The sequence below is a fragment of the Drosophila melanogaster genome, chromosome 2R (genome assembly GCF_000001215.4).
Source record: "Drosophila melanogaster chromosome 2R".
NCBI classification, from domain to species: domain Eukaryota; kingdom Metazoa; phylum Arthropoda; class Insecta; order Diptera; family Drosophilidae; genus Drosophila; species Drosophila melanogaster.
The window spans coordinates 7,133,456-7,146,718 of NT_033778.4; the positions used below are offsets into that span (position 1 = coordinate 7,133,456).

Consider the following 13,263-nt stretch of genomic DNA (forward strand, 5'->3'; position numbering starts at 1 on the left):
GCCTGTATGTTGTTCAGAAAATGTATTGAATTCACGTTTCTCTGATCCTTTTCTGGGATCCACTAGCTTTTCCGAGTTCGCCTGGGTTTATTCAACCCTTTGGAGCACGCATGCACTCGAAATCCCGCATACACATATGAGCATACATACATACATACATACATGCTCGGAAAACTGAGCAGCTCCCTGAAACCCACTGCTGTGTCGCACATGAAGGTCCTTTGGCATTTTATGCGCGACTAAAGTGTTAGGATATATGTGTCCAAACATATATGTACAGCCTGCGAGGATGTAAGTGATTGTGGACGGGAGAGCTGCATTTTATCAAAGCAGTTGCCCAGCAGTTGCTGATGTCTGTCAGGCTATAATGCCTGCTGCCACGCCCCCGCCCGCCCTTCTATACCATTTCAGTCCATTCTATTTCGCTTCTTTTTATGCGCAAATCATGCTGCATCATTAAATCTGCTGCTGTCGCTTCTCTCGTAGCTATGCTGCTGTGCTTTTTCGCTTTTTGCATTTCCTTTCGCTTTCCTTTCAGCAGCTTTCCTCGGAAAACCCGTCTGAAACCGACGGAGGGAAATTTACGGCTTTGGGCGTTGATTTTGTTTCGGATTCAGTTGCCTGTGCCGCCTTGCCACAGTTTTATTTTGTTTCGTTTTTTATGGGGTTTTAAGTAGTCGTAAAGCGTAACACTTGATGAGATATTAAACGTTGAAAGGATACCCAAAATCGGGGAAGGGCTCCCGATTTGGGATCACACATTGTTGCACTTTCTTTGATTTGATGGCTTTTTAAATATTGGTTTGTGAATTTTTCATTATTTCCTGGAGCAAAACGCTTTCAATGAGGGTTTAATACGTTTGTGACCTCGTAAAAACGAGTGGTGGAAATCGGCATACTGGAAAAAAAGTTTGAAATAACATAGAAGCAAGATTAAATGTCACTATATAATAGGATATAGTAAGTATGCTATAGTACAATGCTGTAATATAAAATTAAGAGAATATCCGGCTAATTCAGGCATATTTATTATATATTTTCAAGATTGTTGCTTTTTTCTCAGTGCTCAGGTGGCCGGGGAAATAGGTGAAACACAGGCACAACTCACCTGACAGCATCGCATCTGTCTCATCAAGGAGCATAAAGAGACCACAAGACCGAAGAACCTTGTCTGCAAACTTGTCAATGACTCCCAGCAACTAAATATTTTATTAGGCAGTTGCGAGCACACAAAAAAGCGACGGAGGATTGAAGAAGGACGAAGGACTCTGTGTGTGTGTGGTCGTGATTGCGTGAAATTTAGTAGCTCTCGGCGCAATGTAGGGACAGACAAGTTGATGCTGATGAGCCTCATGATGTGCCCGATGATGATGACGATGTGGACGAGGCTGGAAGTGGATGTGGATGCGGATGCCTGATGAAGCTGCCTGAGCCAGCCTGTCAGGGGAATTTGGGATGTGGCGGCAAAGTTCCTTGACTCCACTGCCAGTTCCCTGCCCTCCCCCGAACTGTTTGCTCACAATTGGCCGTACGTGTGCAACATTTTTAAGTAGCTTGCTGCCTCGCAGTCTCTGTTTGTCTGAAGTCCAAGTGAAATGCCAAGGCTGAAACATATGTTTTCAATTTGGCTTGCAAATGGCAGAACTTGATTGAATTTACCTCGGCCAGAGCGAAGATCGATGGCGCTTTAAGGAGCGAAAACTTTACTCTACGCAATATAAGTTACTTCTATGTTATGTTATGTAGAGACATTTCCTTTAATAGTTACACATTCAGTAAAAAAAAACAATTGATTAGGAAATCCTAAAGGTTATCCTTATGTTCCTTGTCCAATCTGCGTCTTCAACACTCACGATGGCTTTGCGTTAGCCGAAAACTATGCGAAACTTCATCTGTCAAGGGAACTCCCAGGGAGCCACCCAGGGAGAGAGCTGCGAGCATTCGCAAATTACATTTGCGGTGTCTGGTAGACTGCATCAATCATACGCACCGTGTTCAGCAGCTGTCGAGGCGACGGGGGAAATGACTCCTGGCAGCTCCAGTGGGGAATCGGGTACGTTGACAGAGCCGGTCTCCATATCACTCCGTTCAACTTGCTTGCGATTCGCCTTTGTTGTTAGTGAAAGCGTCGCTTAATTGTGCGCCACATGATTTGCAAGTGAGAATGCCAGCTGCCTTTTCCGGCAAATTAAAATAAATTGTCCGAAATTAGAGGAAAACTTTTACTTTCCCCTAGCTCAACCCGCGACTTCGGTTGCTTGTTTGCCTGCTTAGGAATTCAAATGGCGTGAATCCGGTGATCCTACATGGCCATGACTTGTCTGACAAGCTCGGAGACCTTCCTCCGCAGGATATACATGTAGAATACGTATAAATTGTGCGAGCTCGTCCTTTGGCTGACATTCATTTGCGATTCGCAGGGCGTGGGAGGTGGCTCAACTTTTTGCATATTACGCACTTGGTCACGTACAAGCTCCATCTTTATTTTGCATAAGTTCGCAACTCCGGAGCGCATGATGGATGCCGAGAGCGTAAGGAACGGAGCTTTAAGCCCGGATCCGCCTGGAAATTAGCTCAATTAGGGCCTGCCCGACAGTATGCCCCCGATAAGCGAGCCGATAAGGCCGAACAAAGGCAGCGGGCAATTTTGCCGAGACAAGGTAATTGGACAGAGCACACAGTTCGTGTTTGAGTTACGGCCCAGCACTTATGAGCATTTTTACTGCTCACTGCTCTGTTCTGCCAGTTTTATTTATTTGGCATTTCATTTTTGCGACTCAGACTCCTCGACCTTTGGCAGCCACCCGAAACAAGTTCAATGGCTCGGCTCCAGTGGAAGTCACAGCCCACCAACCCACCAACTCACCAGCACACTGCCACCATGGATTTTCCACTGAAAAGCCGGCAACACAATTTTTTATTTCGCATGTTGCGACGCTAAGTGCTTCCTGCGCTTTTTTTACCCGAGGAATGAGCAAGGTGCCACATCAACTTTGGCTGGCACGCCATAATATTAATTGTGCCTGCCAGAAAATATATTTTTTTCAGATTCCGGGGGATGGGCCTCCTCCCCGCACATAAAGGACATGCCGGGGGCCACTTAAATGCCATTAAATTTTTATTTTATGCTCATGAATGAAGTGCGTGCGCTCTTAAATTTTTAATAATTATTCATAGCCGGGCCTTTTGCCTGATAATCGCACTTTGTTCTTTGGGTCCTGGCCAGTAGCTATTTGGTCAGGCGTGTCTTTGTCCTCCTGGTTGCCTGGTCGGTATTTGCATTTCCGGTCCTCACTTTCACTTTATGGGCTTGGGGTGCGGGAAATTATTATTATCCTCCGGCCAGCTGATGCAGCTTTTGGAGTAGTTGGTCCTCGGGGTGGCCAGGGGTCCCAGTTGCCACTAGACCTGTAGACTAGTTTCCATGTCAGCCGGTGTCAACCCTCCTTGCTCCATTCGGATTCCTGAGTCGCGTCTGCGCCAAATGACAAATTGTCGCATCAGTCAGCGCAAATGTAACAGAACAGAACGGAGCCGTATGCATCGCATCACAATGGATCAGAAGTGGCACGGTGCTCGAGCACAAGTTTCCCTGCTCCAGCGTAACAATCATTATTGTTGTCTACTTTGGAGGGCCTCATCTCCGCCTGCACCAAGAGAAATTATACTGCTCTTTATTCCTAGGCCTTATTCCAATCGTTTGTTTCAGCTAGGTTTGTATGTTTAATCCTAAATTTCTTATATTCTAAGCCTAGCATAAAGATCTCCAGATTTATGAGCCCGTGCTCAAAAGTAGACTCCGTTAGTTTCAACGTATCCATACCATTTTACTCGTCGACTATACAACAGAATATGTGCGTGAATTCGTCTGACCAAGAGGGTTTTAAGTAGTGCAATTTTGCACTTCACTGGTAGTTTTTTGCAGTGCACCCTCATCTGGCATTCGCGTCTCATTCAGACACATGTGTTTTTGACAAGCTGCCGCTCATCGCCTTGTGTGACATCATTTATTATATTTCATTTGCAATGTCTTGGGAAACCTTGTCTGCATTCCATTGGCGCCCCTCTTTCAACGGAAAATATGAGTAATGCTCTTATTCTGCGCCACAGCAGTATGCAAAATGGAAAGGGAAACTTTTCATTTCTCCACTCAGCCATTTAATGAGCAAAGTTTCAATTAAATCGAAGCTTTCAGCAGCTCGAGTCTCAGCTGCTGCTCAAACAAATCGAAACAAATAGAATGGAGCTCCCCGAGTTCCGCTGACAGCAATGCCAATAAAATCCATGGCCGAGGGGTGCCAGCAGCTTATGTGTTTTTCAGCGATTCCCCAACTAAATCACAGCTAAATCTCTGGTCTCCCTCGGTAGATGAGTTTTATTTGTTTGTCGTTCGGGCTTTTTCTGCTATTTTTGTTTTGTTACTTTCGAATGTAAACTGATAAAAACAATTGAAAGCAAACAGGACCGAATGGGGGGAAAAGTAATCTTTAAATTAAGGGTCGCAGTGCTTATTTCTTTTGCACTTTTACGAGGGGAGTTGCCCCAGTTGCTCTGCTGCCCTGCCCCCTTTTCCAACCACCCACAATCGAAGTCGTCATCAATTTCGTATATAAGTAAAGTCATTTGGGTTTGATTTGAATTTAAATGGCCTTCGGTCTTGTTCCCATATTAAAGCGTTTACCACAAACTGGAAAAGTTTTGCTTCGAATGTGTGTGTGTGTGTGTGTGTGTGTAAGGACGAAACGCCAATACACTTATGCACTCGCACTGAATTTGGGCGGCACCCAAAAGTATGCCAACTTTAATTGATTTCGCCTAGGATCCTGAAGTGAAACTCGGCTGCATGTGTAGAGCTCATTATGATTTAATTAACTGTGCACTATATATTTACGCGGTAATTCATATTTAGGCAACATTAGCGTGCCTGACCTCCAAATTCCACGCGTGTGTTTGTTTTATAAAATAACGGTTGGCACTGTATAATTTTCACATTTCAGCTTTATCTTAATGTTTAATTTAGTTTTCCATTATTAAACTCAGCTCGTGGCGTGCTAAACGTAAAAATAGAATCTGGCCTTGAGGTAAAAGTAAATGAATCTTATTCGACACTACTTTGTGTACTTATCATATTTTTTAAGTAAATAAAAATATATGTGTTTAATTTTCGATAAATCATAATTTATCTCAGTTTTATATAAAATTTGTCCATTATTCCTGGCTATCTTTCTTTCGGAACATTACCATAATTTGCCCATTTAATTTGGCATGCTCTAATTAAGCGAGTTAATGGTTTTCATGGCTGCAAAGGCATCCAGTCACCTCTGTCCAATTATGACGGATTCTAGTTTTCCGCGCCCAATCCAACCCACTTTTCCTCTATCCTAGCCACATATTCAGCACTTGAGACCAAGATGGCGGGGGGAGGAGGAGCGGGAGCTCTAAGGAGCAGCACTTAGCTGCGTATTTTACAGTTCATTGCATTGTTATATAATTTAACAGGCAAACACCTTGCCTGAGTGCACACACTCAAAGGCATTCGCACACACTCGCATTCCATTTCCTCCCCGCTGGGTGAGGGGATGTGTGTTCGAGGGGAGGGAGGGAAGGAGCGGATGGCCAAAGCCGGGCAACAATGTAGCCAAGTTTATTTGTGCTAAAAAGAGTTCCTCCGACTTAAACCCTCACTGCCTCGTCATGTGCTCCTTAGTGCGGCTGGGGTGCCATATCAAACGCTTCGTCCTCAAAAATACACCCACGCACACACATCCTCTTAGGGGTGTGCTTATGAAATGGCTTTGGCTTGGGATTGGGCTGAGCCGGGGGGAGTGTGTAAAAAATTGCTACAAAAGATGCCATTAAAAAATCTTTGTGTTGCCACAAATAAATCCGGCACAAATACATTTGCACTCAAACACATGTGAAACACTTTTACACTCAGACAAAACTAAGTTTCTGCAAGAACGAAATTTACTCTTGAAATTATGGAAAATTCAAGGCTATGCTAGTTTAATTTTTTATTTGGTCAGCTTTCTAATATACAATTATATATTTATTTCACATTTCTCTCAGTGCTCGCGCAGAGCAACGAGCTTCACATCCATCAAAGTAGAAACTAAGTCGCAGTTGGGGCATCAACAAAAGTTGCTAAGCCAGGGATGCGTGGTGGTGGTGTGGCAAGGAGGTCGAGGGTTTCCCATTTCAGTTGGCTTAACGCATTTTACACTCTTTCAATTGCTTAGCCGTGTTCTAGCTCCCGACACCCCACTCACTGTTCTCATCCCCAATCCCCATCACCCACCGTTTCTCGTCCAGACTGAATGTTCCCACTCCGATCCCACATGTCATTGCATACTTTCGAGCGGACCCATTTAAATGTCACTTTAGTCACTTTGGGGGCTCAGTCTGCACGGCGAACTCCAGGCCCATTCTTAGTACCAATCCCAATCCCTATCCCAATCCCTATCCCAATCCTAATCCCAATCGGAATCTCGCACATTAACACATTTTCGTGTGGCGCCGCTGCACTATGGGGCATTTGGCCTGTTTTTTTTACAAAAATTAATACCTCCTAAACTATTGGAGATATTTGGATGAATTTTTTTTTATGCGTTACACATGCCTCCAGAAATATTTTGGAAAAGTGGGCGTGCCCCAACTCCGCCCCATTTTTTTTTTTTTTTTTTTTTTTTTTAATAATATATTTTTAAAGTTTATTTTTAATTTCAATAATGTATAATTCATAACCGTCTTCCTCTTCACAATCAGTAGAGTCTGAAGAATTTTTATCAGGTTCAAATTCGCATGCTAACATTTCAATGACTTCTGGTGGAAGAGATAGTCGCTTATGTTTTCGCCTCTTTAAATTTATTGATGATATTATGGGATCCGAAGTATCCATTGCTCTGTAAAAGACATCTGCGAAGCTACTAATAGTTTTTGCCGTGGCTGGGTTCAACAAAAGAATTTTAAGTATGGCTGCAAGATCCCGCAGGCAGCACTTCCGTGCAGCTTGAACCAAAAGACGTTCGTTGTGTTTCTGCGCCCTTACGAGTTCATCTGCTTGCTGTCTTCGGCCACTCAAATTTTTTAAATAATATGACGTTTTCGGGAGTCCAACTAATTTCCTTTCCTATTTATTTTTCTCCTTTACCTTCAGGACTAAGTGTTCTTCTAATCAATTTGAAAAAAATTTTAAAAATTCATATATTTTTCGATTGCATTTTCTCCAATTTCGTAAAAGATTGACTGAAATCATTCGTTATTATTATTATTAGTTAATCGTTTATTAAAGTCTAGCTTGCTATCAGAAAAATGCCCACTGATAAAAGTGCAAATAGAATTTTCCTTTTGACGAACACCCTTTTGCGTGCGCCACACTTCCAGCAGGGCAGCATTGGAAATCGAGATATTGCTCCCTAAAAAATGAAATTTCTCAAAAAACCGCAAAAAACGCACATAGAGACTACCTGATATGAGTTAGGAATTGAACACACTACAACATGGATATAAACACTTACTGAACAAATTTGAACAAATTGTTGTAGCTCTATTCAAAGTTGAAAATTTTTTCAAACAACTACATGTTGACACCACTTGCTAAATGTACAAATTGTTAGAAATAGGCGCACACAATAAACAATATATTAATAACAACACATAATAAGAACCTAAAGATTGATTATCCATTTCAAATTATACTCTCCTTCTTCTTCTTTTTAAATTTTAACACTTTGAAAGTTAAGCTAAATTTTGCGCGCAAAGCAGCCACGTGGTATATGCTCGCAACAGCCGACTTTAACAGCTGTTATTATAACAGTGCATTGTTAAATTAACTTATGCGGGCTATATCATAACAGTTTAACGTATTTCCAATGTATTAATACTAAAATACTTCAAATTTGCATACTTGTGAAAAACACATTATTGTAAAAAAAACAGGCCAAATGTCCCATAGTGCGCTGTCTGCGTGGGCCTCATAAAACGCACTTCTCTAAAACTATTTTGGCAGGGCGTGTCAGGCAGTAAATTTAGCTACTGCCAACCCCATACTCCACTTGTTGGAAGCCCAAAATAGTCCTAAGCCCTGCTCACAGATCGTAAAAAACTACGGAAAATCCGCTTTTAAAACGCCGAACTGTGTGCGGGAAAATCGCGAGAATTTACATAAAAAGTGTGTGTGTGTGTGTGTGTGTGTGGAACACAAAGCCCTAAACTTCTGTTGCCATTCTCACGCCTTTAGGCCGGGTCCATACGTCAATAAATTGGCTGAGAGTACTAACTGTACGGAACTGCACAAAAACTGACAGACAGTTCAATTTCGTGCACGCTATTGTTGCAACTGCTGCTGTTGCAACTTCTTTGGCTGTTCCTGCTGGACAGCGATGCTGTTGTTGCTGTCATTTATGCATATTTTTGACGCAGGATCTCTTTGGATACAGGTTTTTATGTGGCTTAATGACAGACTTTGAACGTTTTATTTATGACATTTATAATATTCTGCAACTTTAAGTTTTAAAAATTCCCGTAATAAATTTTACCAACACAAAAACTAAAATTTAGATTCTTAGAACATATTTTTCAGTGTACAGCAGTTTTTTATCGCATGCGATATTTTCCATCCCGGTCTCTGGTTGAAAATTGGTTGTCATCATAAGAACAATAACGTTGCATATCTTTCGGCTGCCTCTCAAAATTGAGGCAAGCGAGCCATCGGATTTGTGCAACGCTCGTTGCCCCCCTTCCCTCCTTAGAAATCGATGTGTCATTTTGACAAGCAAATTAGCATACTCAAAAACGCCTGAAAAACGATGGAGGAGCGGGCGGAGAATTCGCTGAGACCCTGGAGGAGTCGGGAACATTTTCCTGGAGGGCGGTCGCAGCAGTTCGCCGGTTGCAAATGGGATGGTAGCATCATTATCATCTTCATCACGACCATCATCATCGTGGCAATTCCCGCTGGGAGTGTGCTTTGGCCAAACATTTTCATTCCGAATGCATCTTCGCCGGGGAATTTGCATTGCAAAGTTGCAACATTTGTTGCAACCGCTGCCCGAACGGCGATCGTTACATAAAGTACGCCATCGAAATAGAAGGCGAATAGAAGGAAAGGAGGCGAGGCCCGGCCTAGGCCCGAATCTGGGGCTCAGACCGCATCCGAGCCCAAATCCCAGGCCCAATCCGCAATGGCATCTTGATCATGTCATTTGTTCTGCGCAGTGGCAGTTGCCGCAATTTCCTGTTGGCCATAAATTGAAATAATTGAGGAGCGCATGCGCTGATTTCAATCAGCTAATTGACGTTTTATGATGGACACATTTCTGTTCGATAGACAAATAAACGTCGAAGGTTGCCCAAATATTGCCAAAGGGGCTGCACTCGAAGGAAATGGGTAGTAGCTTAAGAACTTAAAAGCTAAATGTATTTATTAATATATATTTTTAGAAATCAGGTATTGGAATCAGGTACATTGGACTTAACTTAAACTAATTCTAGTTAAGTTTATCAATAAGGTGTATTGATTTCTAAATTGGAATTCCAGTGCACTGGGTGAGGACCAGGCCCCAAATTGATATGTTTTCTATCATATCGAGCGGGTTCTTCGTCATCTTTTGCAGCATCTTCAATTGGATTTGATGCGGATCGAGTTGGATCGGCGAATTGCTGGGGCCCTTCTATAAAGCTGGATGCCAGATATTGGATGTTGGTTGTGCCCACTTTGGGCATATCAATTGACTGCTTAGGCGGCTGTCAGATGCCTTAACGGACAGTCTACAACGTCGTGTGGCATGTTGCCGCTGATAGATGTCCGTGATTTCGTAGAAAACGAAAGGCTGCGGTGCAACCCCTCGCCCTCGGTCCGTTTATTTTAGTGCTAATTAATGGGAAGTACAAGGAGTCGTTCTGGTCGTTGCAGCTTAATTTGTCGCGGCTGAGACTTCTCGAATGGGCAAATCCAGTTCCATGTTGCATGCACATGCTCCAGCTTCAAGTGGGCAGCTCGAGATTGACGTGTCATCCATGTTGCAGTTGTGGTTGTTGCTGTTCTGGTTGCTGTTGTCGTTGCTGTTGTTGTTGCATTGCGTTTGTTCCTGTCGGTAGTGTAGTTGCCTGGTCAAGTGGACAACGCCGCGCCGCCAGGGTGCCGGACTTTGGATTTGGTCTCGAAAAGTCCACTGCAACAAAGGTGGCACTGCATTCCTTCAATGTTCGAAAGAGAGATGTCTCTACACTAATTTGGTGTAGTAAATATCTATAAAATGGTACAAAACAAGCGATTGGCATATCTAGGATGCTATTAATGCGACTAACACGAAACTCAATCCTTGTAAATCTTAAAATGGCATCTTAAATACTATTTATGCACAGATATGAATTATATCTATTCAATTATTTAAGGCACACTTATAATGTCAAATAATTGATATGGAATTTGGGAAACTTTTGATTTGAGTGTCCATTCAGAGTGTGGCACGTTGACAAGTCCATTTGCATAGGCGCCCCGCTTGATTTGCTGCTCAGTTGGAGCTGCTGCCGCAATTGAATGAAAGTTTTCCGATGGCAGCAGACTGAATCGCGGCGACCAACGCCTGTCCGTTTTCACTAAAGTGCCTCGCTGGAGTTGCCGATTAGATTGGGCCGCGGCATTTAGCTAATTACCGCACTTGTGGAAAAGTTGTCCCCACTTTGTGGAGCCAGGCGGAGCGAGTGAGGCGGGTTAGTGGTGTTGTAACCGCTTTGGAGATGACAGCTGGTCAGTTGCGACCTTTATTTGCGGATGACTTTCGTTTGACGATTTTGCTTAATATTTATTAGAATTGGTGACCATAAAGTATATTTATTTTTATTGTTATGACCACACTTGCAAGCGTTTTCACCGCGGTGTTTCCACGCAGACTGGAAAGACTGGAAAGACTGAAAAGCTGTTATGAAATTTTATTAAATTTGATTGATGCCTGTGGGTAACTAAATGAAGTGGAATGTTTTACAATGCCACTTCAAGTTGAAGACGTGCTGCATGTAAAAGAGATATTAAAACCAAAGTCTAAGCAATAAAAAAAAAAATATTGTCGTTCTTCTTTAATCATAGCAATATGTAGCTTTTACCGAACTTGATCAAATGCTTTCGCTCACTTAAAATGAATATTCACGAAAAAACTCATTTTTTTTATTTGTATATTTCCCGTTCCTAAATTGATTGATGTAGGTGATTGTGATAGAATTGGACACTATAAGGTTGCAGAAAATTCGAACTTTTTGTTTATAGTTTGTCTTTCCCATCTCATTGCCATTTAAGAAATCAAAGGAGATGACTGCCAGTAACATCGAACCCATCGAGTGCGAGTGCCAGGCTAGCAAAGAGCTCTCACTCATTTGACTCCCGCACCATTTAGATGGAAGTCCTAAGACGAACCCCATTCCCCACTGCATACTGCGTGGCATCCTGCCCCCAGAAAGCCCCATCGATGGTTCGGCTCATCGGCGGACACGCACAGGCCAAACGGATCCCCCGGGGATACATCTTCGATACTATGCAAATGCGCAGAGTTCTGTTTTAGTTATGTGCAAATTTATTGTTTATAAAAAGCACAGCAGTGGGAACAAAGGCAGGCGGAGAGCGATTGCTGCCATTGTTTTTGCTCCTGCTTCTTGTGTATTTATTTATTTATTTTTTGGTGGTGTTTGGGGAGTTTTTGCTGGCCGGGCGCTCTGCCAGTCGATCTGCTCTATCGCCAACTGGTTTTGGGTTACTTGCACGCACACAGCCAGCAGGAAAGCCCAAGCCCAAACCCAGGCCCAAACACAAGCCCAAGCGAGCCAAGATGCAGCAGCGTTCACATAATTCGTGTTGCTGCCTCATCATTCTTATGCTTTTCCAAGCCGCGTCGAGGATCGGGCACCAAGAAGCGGGGCAGCCCGCTCCACTGCTCCCCTCCCGCTGGGGCAAGACGTTCTGCCAAGTTTATTTTTATCAGCGGCGGCAGCAGCAGCATTTTGCTGCTGTTGCATGATGGCTCCACGGAGAGAAATTGCAAATCCCCCATTTACATTTAAAGTGCTTGGCTTTGGCAGCGAGTCTCCCATTTCAAGCCCATTTAATTGGTAGCGGTCCATCGGAGGAGTAACAGTTACGACGAGGCGGCATAATCGCAAATACCGTAGGGGAATATAAGATATTCGATCTCTGCGAGATTTGTTTAATGTATATGTACATACATATGTTGCGTACTAAACTGAAGAAATGGATATATAATATACATGAACATAAAATCTGTATATTCCAAGGCTGGGGATATAACTCACTTCTAATAAAGGTACAAAATGTAACAAGTGCCACAAGAAATTGGATTCCGTTTCTCGGCCCATTTTCGCTCAGTGTGCCGCTCGAGTCCCTTTTCCGATCCCCGGCTGCCGTGTGTATCTGCAGAGGCAAGAGCCGCTGCCACAGAGCTCCATCTCACCGGCATCTCACGATCTTTAACATGTTTTGTCTCGATCAGTGAAATCATTCAATCAGAACGGTCAGCACCACTCCTCGGTCGTTGGCAGGAGGCAGGACACACACTCACTCACACGCAGCTCTCCTCTGCACTGGTGGTTGTAAATTATATAAGGTTAAGCCGAATCTGGTTTTGTGCTTTTAAGGCATTGAAAGTGTTTGGAGCGAAGCGTTTTTGTGCTTTGTAATGCTGCCATCGGCCTTATATCTATATCGTAATTATGCAAGATCAGCGGGCCCAAGGAGCCCATCAGTCAAAGCACCGGAGACCACAATAGCCCACGGAAGCTGCCAATTTATGACACCCGAAGACGAGTCTTCCGCGACCCGAATCTTCTGCCTCGTTTTCGGGAGGAGTCCGCCGGGCCGGGTTCATAAAGCATGTTTTTAAAATTCCATTAAAATTTATTAGCATTTCACACAAAACGTGCATAAATAACCCCGGCGAATTTCGGGACTTTTGCCAAATCAGCAGGAGAACCGGGAAAGGTCTCCGTTGCAGGTCTTTGATGTTGAAAAATTGGCTATTGGTTTGGGGTCTTTGGGCCCTCACCTGAGCCCGCTGAGATTTCGATTCGATTTTGGCCTTCCGACTTTTCTGAATTCGTAATTTCGTAAGTTTGTGTGTGCGTAATGCCGTTAATTGGAATATGGGGTGGGGGGATGGTAGGTGGTAGGTGGTAACTCCAAGCCCGATAAACAATTTATGCGCAATGCTGTTTGTTTTCCCCGCTGCCTTTTGTTTATGGACGCATTATCTAAACAAA

At 43.4% G+C, this 13,263-nt stretch overlaps 1 long non-coding RNA gene across 1 annotated transcript, besides 1 other annotated feature; it reads left to right on the forward strand.

Annotated features, from left to right (window-relative positions):
- The first annotated feature begins 1,039 nt into the window (after window positions 1-1,039).
- lncRNA:CR44443 (long non-coding RNA:CR44443) lies at window positions 1,040-1,640 on the forward strand. Its single transcript, NR_124447.1, has one exon. It is a non-coding gene; the product is annotated as a long non-coding RNA:CR44443 (long non-coding RNA).
- Window positions 1,641-6,522: 4,882 nt separating this feature from the next.
- Window positions 6,523-7,956: a mobile genetic element.
- The last annotated feature ends 5,307 nt before the right edge of the window (window positions 7,957-13,263 follow it).